Raw genomic sequence first — 12170 nt, 5'->3', positions numbered from 1 at the left:
TCACTTTCATTCTGTCGCTGAATTACCAATGTGTAGCATATGCTGTGTATATAGCATATGCTGTGTATATAATATTGTCATTTCGGCAGCGCTTGTCTTAAAGGTGAATACAAATTTTGTCCATGTCTAATCAAACATGACCATTTCTCATCCGATTTATTAAAATTCAAGTGACGCTCTACAACTGTCGTTTGACTGATCGCAATGAGTTATTTCATTAGTTTAAGCTGACGATGGATACAAGTTTTTGATATTATTTTTGGTTGCATCTGTGTATGCATTTTACCGCGCACAGGAACTGCAAAACGTATATATAGTAACACACATTCATACAAATAGGCAACCATTGTCTTCATAATCCGTACGTGAGGGTAGAACTATGGCCATATAACTATTTTCGTGGCCTGTTCTTTTTTGTGCAACAGCAATTACTGATAAGTCACAAAAAAATTATTACAACTTGCACATATTTGTGAACAGCAAATACTGATAAGTCACAAAAAATTATTACAACTTGCACATATATAGGGCACACACCCTAAGCCTTGCTTTGGAATAATTAGATAATGCAAAACCGGCTTTACCATAACGATTGTAAACTTGACTGTTATGTGGTCGACTTGTTTTTTATAATAATTCAATGACTGTATTTGCATGCACATAAAAAGAACATTAGCTTCGCTGAATCATTATATATTTTTTGGATAGTCGTTTGACACTTATTGTTCGTACGAGTCTAAACACACACTGAATATGTAGCGACGTTGTAAGTCTCGTTTTTTTTTTCTTTTCAGTAGATCCCTCCGGTGGTTCATGTGGTTAGAGCGTCCGCCTTGGATGCGGGACGTCGCGGGTTCGAACCCCTGCCGAGTTATACCAAAGACTTATGAAAAAAAATTGTACTAACAGCTGCCACGCTAGGCGCTCAGCATTTTTAAGAGGTTAGTGTTAGGACTGGTCGGCATGGTGTCAGGATAATGTGACTGGGTAGGACATCATGCTACATGTCTGCAGCATGGTGCCCCAGTGCTAGACATCACTATAAACTACCACACTGCATACATCATAACGATATGACTGAAAAGCTGTTAAAGCTACGTTACAAATCTAAATTCAAATCTCGTTCAGTATCATTGAACGATCCAACGTGTATATCGGCTATTGGTTAAACGATCCAACGTGTATATCGGCTATTGGTCAAACGATCCAACGTGTATATCGGATATTGGTTAAACGATCCAACGTGTATATCGGCTATTACATAAGCAAAATGTTTGTTTCTGTCAAACGAACATTTCCTGTCCTGTATCATTTTACTGATGATAAAATAATTTCAAAAGAGCTAGTTTTCAACTGCAAGATTCATTTTGTAGAATCAAATACAAACTCTAGTGAGTGAACCAAGGGTCTGTAGCCACGGTTTTTTGAAGACGCACGCTGCTAATTATATAGAAGAAAGTGAACCAGCCTTGAAATGGGTGAAAATACACTCTTCGATTGATACAAATTCAGTCCTTTTGCAAACTTAACCTAGGAACACGCAGGACTACAATTAGCACCTGATTCTTTAGGTGTGGAATTGAAAACACGTTTTTCAAACACATATAGATTACAAAATTCGGCGGGTCATATTGTCCGCTCCACGCGGAGGCTTGTACTAAGGATGAAGTTTATGTATTTACTGGATTTTTTATTTTATGGTGTTTCTGTATGTTGACTATGAGTCCAATACACGCATTGTCTGAAGAAGTTTTACCGTTGCTTGTCTGAAGAAGGTTTACCGTTGCTTGAATGAAGATGGTGAAACTGCACTGCCACAACTAAGGTGTGCATTATCTCGATATTTAAGAGGAGAATCAATCTAATAAAATCTGAGACCAGCAGTTACAACGTAAACATATATATTTCAGTACCGCTCTGGCAGTCTAGTGGTTAGAGCGTTCGCCTCGGATGCGGGAGGTCGTGGGTTCGATCCCCGGCCGAGTCATACCAAAGACTTACAAAAATTGTACTAACAGCTGCCTCGCTTGGCGCTCAGCATTAAGAGGTTAGTGTTAGGACTGGTCGGCCCGGTGTCAGGATAATGTGACTGGGTGGGACATCATGCTACATGTCTGCGGCATGATGCCCCAGTGCTAGACATCACTATAAACTGCCACATTGCAGACATCGTAGCGATATGACTGAAAAATTGTTAAAGCTACGTTAAAAATCCAAATCACACACATATATTTCAGTATGCGCACTGTATAGGAAACATTGACATTAAACAGCGGTTCTAGCCTAAGTGACAGCAGACTAGTAGCCAATATTTAATAATCAATATTTTGTTTTGAAAACTTTTCTTGACATGTACTTGTAGAAAATTGACGAAATGCTTACAGCAGAGTTCTGTGATCTTCCTTGGTCAACGGCCATTAGTTTGAAATGTATATTGTTCCAAAGATTTCCGAATGCATAAAGTCTGGCAACAAGCGTAGATGCAGGTAAAACGTACATGGTTATAACTGGGTGTGTATCGTTACATATGTGTGCAAGGGAATCCAGCAGGTGTGATATAAAGAAAAAATGGTATGAAGTTATTTCAGACAGTGTTAAATGTTTAAAGTTTAAAACCAGATTTAAACGTTGTCCACCAGACAAAATGAGACGCCACGTCAACAGCAACAAAAGGTCAACTAAGACCAATTACGGCGGCGTTTCACAACTGTAGTCGTTTTCATAGTTCGGCCGTTATGGGTATTACTCTCATCAGATCTTGACTGGCATCATGTGACTTTGATGATATCACGTGACTTGCTGACAACTTGTGACTTGGATGACATCATCCAAAAATTCGCTTTCATTAGGGAGTGTTGCAAAGTCAAATTGATAAATCATCGTAAAGATAAAATTGAAATTGAAACCTTTGTGTATTTTCACGTTATGGCGTTATACTAGTTTGCCAGCTCAACAAAATATGTTGGAAATCTCTATGTATTTATGTCTCACAGGTGTACACGAAGATGTCTCACAGGTGTACACGAAGATAAGCATTGCTGTAATTAACTTAATTGCCTCTCTCATGAATATGCATACATAAATCAGAAACAAAAACAAATACGATTTTTTACCAAAAAAAAAGTTTTCGCTGCCAATAGCTAATTTGATTAAATTTCACCTACCTGATATGTTCGTGAAGAAGAATGCTCAGGATTGTATCATTCCATTCCACTGAAATTAAATGAGATATATTTTAAGTTCTCCTTTTATGTAGGTATAAGTGGATAACATCATCATAAGATTCCAATTTCCCCATGTTTCAGCTTCATATATTTTATCTTCTCATCTCGTTTGCTCCACACGTGTTTAACTTGTTGGTTTGGAATTTCATATTGAGTCAGAATGTTAAGTTAACAAAGGAGCCAATTTTGCAAATATCCAACCTATTCGTGAGGAATGGACTCTTGGATGTCAGGTACAATGCCAGAAATTTTGAAATCTTTGACTAACATGACAATCCTCACTTGTGTTAGGAAGGAACGCATTCCAGACTTTTTATGACTTGTTTGCCATGGAAACCGGTAAAACACAATGTAATTATAATAATATACAACGCCTTGACTTCTCGTACTAATTAGATCTCAGGGTCCTATATTAAGAGCACAATATGCATAGATATGCATTATTCACAACCACCACCCAAGATAGGTATGCACACTTGAGATGAACGTCTGTAATTAGAGAAATCAACGAAGAGATATGTCATTTGCGAAGCCAAACTGAAGGCAAGCGATACATAAGCGTCGTTTTTACTCTCAGTGTCATTTCACTATCTTTAGACACGAAAGTCGAGAAAAAATAACATGTACCCAAAGACACTGTTAAATTCTACCGATTGTATCAGTACGAGAAATACTTATAGCATCAAGTAGATGACTAGTCTCGTTCTTGCTCACGAACCCACGCGAGATTCGGGTTGAACGAGAAAAGTAGGTGATATCGTGCGATTAGTGTGAGGGTTTTGTAATATATACAAGGTATGACATTATAATATTTAAGGACAATGTTTTCACAACTATTGAGAAAGAAGAATGTTTATAAAACGGACAAGAACTGAAAAATCTGATGAAAATAATCTATAGCATGAAAACGTTATTTACACCCAGCACGGAGACACAGTTAAAGAGTAAATGCTTAGTAGAAAAAGTTATATCTCCGACAGTCAATGGACGATAGATGCAGCAAGATCGAAGGTAGAGGAACACAGAAGGACATGGAAACTTTGGAGACAGCAGCGAAAACAGACCCAGACAAATGACAAGATGAAGGAGTACGTCAATTGTCAATGCTAAAGTAGAAAAGTTATGTACCACGAAAGAGACAAGATTGGTTTAGACTGAAGTTGTACAACATATTTACGAATAAGAGTTGTTTCATGCCCTATCATTAGTTAATGTAAACTTCGCTGTACTCTTCTATAGACACAGAATGTTTCCTTTTTCTGCGTTTCTACTTGATAAATTCCATAGTATGGTAAAAGTACACGATACACCCTGTGATATGTTAGATAATAAAATCTGCTTCAGAATCAAGGCTAACACAATTCAATTCACCCTTCATCCACCCACCCTTCTTTATTTTCTTACCTTGATGAGCAAAACCGGCAGTGTACCATTGTTGGGTTCATCATAAAAGGATTAGCGATTTAAGAGAGTCATAGTTTTGAGATGACTTAATCTGTTGTAAAAGGATTAGTGATTTAAGAGAACGACAGATTTCGGATGATCTAATCTATTGTAAAAGGATTAGCGATTTAAGAGAACGACAGGTTTCGGATGACCTAATCTGTTGTAAACGGATTAGCGATTTAAGAGAACGACAAGTTTAGGATGACATAATCTGTTGTAAAAGGATTAATGATTTAAGAGAACAACATGTTTCGGATGACCTAATATGTTGTAAAAGGATTAGCGATTGAAGAGAACGACAAGTTTAGGATGACATAATCTGTTTAAAAGGATTAGCGATTTAAGAGAACGACAGGTTTCGGATGACATAATCTGTTGTGAAAGAATTATCGATTTAAGACAACTGTAGGTTTGGGATGACCTAATCTGCTGCTAAAGATTACATTATTGGCATTTTATAAAATAATTTTACCACATCCAACAAATCAGATCGAACGATGCAATATACCGTGTTTTGACCTTGCTGGCAAGATAGGGCAGTGGATATACCGTGTTTTGACCTTGCTGGCAAGATAGGGCAGTGGATATACCGTGTTTTGACCTTGCTGGCAAGATAGGGCAGTGGATATATCTTCGTACTGAACCAAGCGGTGACTAGTCAAATATCTTTACCAAAAATAATTCCCGTGCTTTAAAGCAAACAGTTTCCGTTTATTGCTATTGGTCACAAAATTGATGTTTTTCTGTCAGTAAAACACGTGTAAGAAACATATATTCATGCTTTTATGCCATACAATATGTAAAAATCCATGTAAACACAACGATTCTACAACCGCAGTAGTCTGCCATCTTTAAGAAAAAAATTTCTTTTATAAAGTTCTGAGACAGTTGTGTAAGGCTCTCACAACAATTTTTGAGCAGCAAGATATTTGTTTTCACATTCTGAAGGAATATTCAAGCAATATGATATAATACACTCGCTTTCAATGCATCTATCGTGAAAAAAAAAATATATATATATATATATATATATATATATATATATATATATATATATATATATATATAATTTAATAGATAGATTTAGTCTTACTGACACATTGACAACCACCTATCGACATATTAGCAACTGCTATCCAATATATTATCATCCACGATATGACACATCAACAACCACCACAAATCTTTGGTATGACTCAGCCGGGGATCGAACCCACGACCTCCCGAATCCGAGGCGGGCGCTCTAACCACTAGGCCACCGAAGCGGTCTGCAAGCGATGTCTTATTTGTTTTAACCTAAAGACTATCAATAAAAAAGTTCATCACGTTACCTAATTAGACGTACATATGGATTTAATGACGGGTTACATAAGTGTCCTTCTTTCTTTTGCATATTGACGCATCATCGTTTTTGTAAGCAAACAATTGTAAATTAGTATTTCTGGCAACGAGAGGTGAATAAAGATGGCCTCGCCAAACATATCATCGAAATAGCTATCAAATGCTCTCACACTTAATTGCTTCGGTCGTTTCAGGTTATGAAATACATTCCACTGCAAAGTGACTCTAGTAATTACTATGAAGAATCTATTAATCACACCGTAGTTAGTTTTCTTTTTTTCTCCCTCTCTCTGGTACAAATGTATTCATATTAATTTTCTTTCCTTAGAATGATCCAGCAAACGTCTTTCTCAACTAATATAAAATACTCACAAATTAAATGTTTGTCTTGTTTGTTTACGAAATTAAATCAATCGTATAACTGCGCAACTTGCAATATGTTACCTATCTGCACTCGTAGATAATGTTGATTTTAAGAGGAAGAGCTAACCATGATATTCCTGTTCATACGTTTAAAAAATAGTGCAAACTGTTTTAAATCTATGAAAAATAGTACCCGTTTGGCTTCTCATGTCCGCTTATGTATACGGATGAGAAGTTGTCCATCCCTAATTTATAATAGCAAGAAACTATTAAGTATTTCGCCTGAAATTACAATAATTTCAACAACCAACAACATTAAGTGAGCGGAGAAAAGAACTTTCTGTTATCAATCACAAGGTGTAAAGTGACAGTTTTTTGTTTGTTTATAAGAAAAAAAGTAACAATAATAATATAATTATTTCAAAACACAGTAACGTACGAATCTTTGATAATATGATCAGGTTGAATATTGCTGTTATCAGCTGTTGATGTTTGATGTTATCTGCTGATCTTTGATGCTATCTCCTGATCTTTGATGTTATCTGCTGATCTTTGATGTTATCTGCTGATCTTTGATGCTATCTCCTGATCTTTGATGTTATCTGCTGATGTTTTATGTTATTTGCTGTTGATGGTTGATGTTACCTGCTGATGTATGATGTTACCTGTTGATGTTTGATGTTACCTGCTGATTTTTGATGTTACCTGCTGACGTTTGATGTTACCTGCTGTTGATGTTTGATGTTACCTGTTGATGTTTGCGTGATTAGGCTATGACTTTGATGCAAAATTGTGTCATATGGGTTTTCGACTTCTGAAAATTACAGGTACTTTAGATTCTATGTATAATGGAAACAGGGAAACAAAACGGAAATACGCATTCAACAATAAAGTATCGTTAAGCTCTCTTTCTTGTTTGTAATGTACTTATTAAAAATGTATGATGTTTTCAGTTACAGAGAATTTCAGAGTCCCTTTTCACTAAAGAAATTCATTTGCACAATGGTAAAGACAGAAATTATAAACAGATGCGTTTAAAATCTCCCTGGTAAATCGAGCCGCTGTAATCGGTTGGTTAGGGCGGAGATGACAGAGAAAGCATAAACGTTGTATTGATATAATTTATCATTCCATTATAGCTTATAGATGAATGTGCACAAAGCAAATTGAAGAACGCGGAGTGTTATCATAGGCAATCAAGTTGAACTTGTACATCGTTAAATACTTCATTCAATTATTCAGCCTACAAATCATGGCATATTTCGTGTGGACTGGGGATAATTTAACTTATCATGTCCATAAAGATAATACTGACAGAGCCTCGTCTTGGATTACAGGGGAAGAGTTTTCTGTAACCAGAAGTTGTATGCTTCAGATATGTTCAAAACAGCGTGTACAATTTAAATATTAGATGATAGGAAAGTAGCTCTTAAAATTACGATCATTCTGCGTATATAAACGCGTTCCAATGAGCTTTACTCCCGCTCAGTATTGCGTCTCCAAATAATCAAATCTGTAATTCCTTTAACTTTTGTTGCTATAAATACCTTATACAAAATATATTATCATCAACACCAACCTTTTCATTCTCACTTTTAAAGGTGATTTAAATTGCCAAATAAATAACAAGATTTCTAGTACACGAAAACCAAAGTGAGGCATGAATATGTAGCTCTCTGATAAAATAAATAACACGATTGCCAATACATGAAAACCAGAGTGTGGGTTGAATATATATATGTATATATAATATTTTAAACTTTTTATTCTTGGATGTCAATTATCGTTATATTTAGTTGACATTTCGTATGTGCATGGATTCTAATTTAAGACCTTACAGAACTTAAAATTACTTAGGATCTATAAATAGACGCTTGCGTACATGTTGACAGTTACTAATAATAAAGTTATTAGTAAATATGTTTACGAGTTTCGGGCTTTTTCTCATTTGATAGGTCGGTCAGGTGGTATCTTAAAAGAATGAAGTTAATTCCTATTGGATGGGTTAATCTTATCAGTTCTGTTACGATATTGGAATTTTCATGTTAGAGTAGTGATGCTATGCCTGTTTGAGACTTTTGGCATGTATATACGTATATCAGATTGTGCAGTTTTCTCTGTCTTATGTATTATGTTCTTGTTGTATCATCAAGTTTGCAGACATATTTAGTGTTGTATTTAGATAATTTTTGAGATGTAAAACATTTGTTTGGATTATTCAGTGGTAAAAGAAAGTGCTCATTGGACTTTATTATTGTTTTGGAACTATTGTGAATTATTCAAAGGAATTTTGGACAACGCCATTTTGACATGTCAGGACTGTTGGCGGACAAGTATATTCCTGGATCTGAAATTTATACGGAATATTTCATTCTTTTTGGACATTAAAAGAACTTTTTCAGGACTATACTGGATTCAATTCATCATACTGTACATTGCTCTTAATTTTTTTTTTACAATGATAATTAAATTGCTTGTTAAGTTTTACAAAATGGTTTCGCTTCATTCTGTTATTAAGTTTATGATCATAATGTTTTAACAAGATAATTAACAAGACTTCCGATACAGGAAAACCAAATTGTGTCATGATTATATACATATCTGATAAAATAAACATGATTGCTAATAGAGGAAAACAAAATTGTGCCATGAATACATAGCTCTCTAATAAAATAAACATGATTGCTAATACAGGAAACCCAATTGTGCTAAGAATATATAGATCTGTGATACAATAAACATGATTGCCAATACAGGAAAAACAAACTGTGCCATGAATATAAATCACTCTTATAAAATAAACATAATTGCTAATCAGGAAACCAAATTGTGTCATGAATATATAGCTCTCTAATAAAATAAACATGATTGCTAATCAGAAAATTCAATTGTGCCATGAATATATATCTCTCTGATAAATTAAAAAAAAACATTATTTCTAATCAGGAAACCAAATTGTGCCATGAATATATATATCTCTCTCATAAAGTAAACATGATTGCCAATAAAAGAAAACCAAAGTGTGCCATGAATATATAGCTCTATGATAAAATAACATGATTGCCAATACAGGAAACCAAATTGTGCCATGAATATATAGCTCTCTGATAAAATAAACATGATTGCCAATACAGGAAAACCAAATTGTACCATGAATATATAGATCTCTAATAAAATAAACATGATTTGCTAATCAGGAAAACCAAAGTGTGCCATGAATATATATAGCTCGCTGAGAAAACTTGAAGATGTGCAGTGCTTATCAAAACATGTATTTTTTTTTTTTAAAAGTCTTTATCCTTCATTTCTGTGTTTATCTGAATTACTTTTCAACTAAAGAGAGTCATTGAAAAGAGAGGAAAATAATTTTAAAAAATCGTCACAGATGGATCGGCCTGGCAGCACCTAATAAACGGAAAGTATACTATTATCAATGGTTATATTTCTGTAGTCCGAAGATTTATTGGTCCAAAGATTATATGGTATAAAGAAAACTACCGTCTAAATTCGCTTGTAAGTTGAGTCAAATTGCAAACAACAAAGATGCTGATCTGTTCTTGCATAATGTGCCTGCAGATCAGGTTCTATGTTAGTTGTTCTACTGATTACTCCATGCAAACTGCACAGACCTAGCTCTGCCAGCGCATTATGCGAAGGTAGGTCTGTGTCTGTGCAGTTGGCAGTTCGACTCATCTTATAAGTGAGTATATACGGTACATTGTTTCGCTGATTCGAAGGGTCATCAGTCAGAAAGAAGTTCAATGGCGCTAACGGTCAGTAGTCAGAAACTGCATTAGTCTGAAGGTTCGTGTTCAAAAAGAAGGATTCAATACGTCGAAGGCGCGTTTGCCCGAAGATTCAAATGGTGTGAAGAACGGAAGGACTATGTTCGAGCCAACTGACCCATTTTCAAATACCTTCGGACTTGTAAACCTTTTTAAAATATGTTCCGACTAATGAACTTCAGACCAAAGAAACCCTCGTAAAAAAAATCCTTCGGACTTGTAAACGTTGAACCTTCACATCCGAAGTTATGAACCCTCGGATCAATGAATATTTGGACTTTTGATGCCTATATTCTTCGAACTTGCGAACCTTCGTAAAAATGGAACGTTGGGTTAAAATGTTCGCCAAAACAGCTCTTGAACAAATGAACCTTCGGAACATGGAACAGTTACTGGTTTAGGCAAGGACAATGTACCACAGTCGTAAATAGGAACATAGAGCAGTTACTTGTTTAGGCAAGGACAATGTACCACAGTCGTGAATCAGAACATAGAACAATTACTGGTTTAGGCAAGTACATTGTACCACAGTCGTAAATCGGAACATAGAGCAGTTACTGGTTTAGGCAAGGACAATGTACCACAGTCGTAAATCGGAACATAGAGCAGTTACTGGTTTAGGCAAGGACAATGTACCACAGTCGTAAATCGGAACATAGAGCAGTTACTGGTTTAGGCAAGGACAAAGTACCACAGTCGTAAATCGGAACATAGGGCAGTTACTGGTTTAGGCAAGGACAATGTACCACAGTTGTAAATCGGAACATAGAGCAGTTACTGGTTTAGACAAGGAAGATGTACCACAATCATAAAACGGTCCGTTTGTAAGGTTATGTTTTCTTAACCCTTCAAGAGAAAAGTAGAATGAATGGACATGACAAACTCTCATGCTCTTAACGGACTCCGACGATCGTTCTGCCAAGTTCGATACGGAAATAACATTCCAGGAATCTTAGAATTGCTAATTAAGATGTTTTGTATAGTTAACTATTCTCCTTGTTTATATATTCTTATACTTTATAGACTGTAGTGTACGATGATAAACTTCTGTATTCTTTAACTCAGTTGGCTGCAGTGTAAGTGATAGACTTTGTATTCTTTGATTTTATTGGCTGCAGTGTAAGGTGATAAACTTATATATTTATTTTTACTTAGCAGGATGTCGTGTAAAGCGATAAACTCATATATTTTCGTTTACTTAATTGGCAATAGCGAAAGGTGATAGACATACTGACAGCCAGAATCTATATAATGTAAAAAAAATTTTTTTTGGGTATCAAGTAGAGATTTTTGTCTACAATATAAAATGTTTCAGTCGACGTCTTCTATATCTCAAATAATTTCTTGGTAGAGTGAAAGAAAGAAACCTTGTAGATGTGATAAACTGAATTCACTGCTAAACTATTGATGTTATCAACTACGTTTTTTCGCTGATGCCATACATAATTTATATAATGATTATCAACAGACCTGATACTAAATTTATGATGGTTCAGCCAAACGGCAGAAAAAATATTTGAATATAATGAAAACAGTTCTCTTCACTAATTCGAATGAAATGTTGCAGAAAAAGAGTTAGATGGAGAATTCTATTCGAAAGTACACATACATAGGTAGTATGGCATGGTTTACCAATTTTTAACACACTTCATTCCGGGCCAACTGTTGGAATGTTTTCAGTCAATAAACCGAAATTCCAAAGATTCAAAGACCTCATCTAAACCTTCATTTTTCATCAGTCTGCTAAACCGTCATTTTATGATCAAGCTGCTAAGACGTTATTTTATCTTCGCTCTGCTAATTGTTATGTTATCATCATGTTTGCTAAGCCGTCGTTTTATCATCGTGTTGCTTAGATGCCATTGTATCGTCCTGCTTATAAGCCGTCATGTTATCTTCATGTTGTTATGTCATCATTTTATCATCGTGTTGCTAAGTCATCATTTTATCATCACGTTACGAAGATGTCATTTTATATCAAGTTGCAAAGCTGTCATTCTATCATCATGTT

At 35.3% G+C, this 12170-nt stretch overlaps 1 protein-coding gene across 6 annotated transcripts in view; it reads right to left on the bottom strand.

Annotated features, from left to right (window-relative positions):
- Positions 1–12170, bottom strand: part of LOC149808102 (uncharacterized) — a 534871-nt gene that overhangs the window by 360295 nt on the left and 162406 nt on the right. For 4 of the 6 annotated variants that reach the window (XM_089973484.1, XM_089973483.1, XM_089973481.1 and 1 more), the window contains exon 2: positions 3165–3213. The gene's annotated coding sequence lies outside the window, so the exon portion shown is untranslated. Of the gene's footprint in view, positions 1–3164; positions 3793–12170 lie in introns of those variants that run through there. The other 2 variants (XM_089973490.1, XM_089973480.1) reach the window with 2 other exon arrangements.

The sequence above is a fragment of the Sinohyriopsis cumingii genome, chromosome 1 (assembly GCF_028554795.1).
Source record: "Sinohyriopsis cumingii isolate HCF-2022 chromosome 1, ASM2855479v2, whole genome shotgun sequence".
NCBI classification, from domain to species: Eukaryota; Metazoa; Mollusca; class Bivalvia; order Unionida; family Unionidae; genus Sinohyriopsis; species Sinohyriopsis cumingii.
Note: the sequence above shows the minus strand (reverse complement) of the source record. Positions and strands in the feature narration are given on the sequence as shown.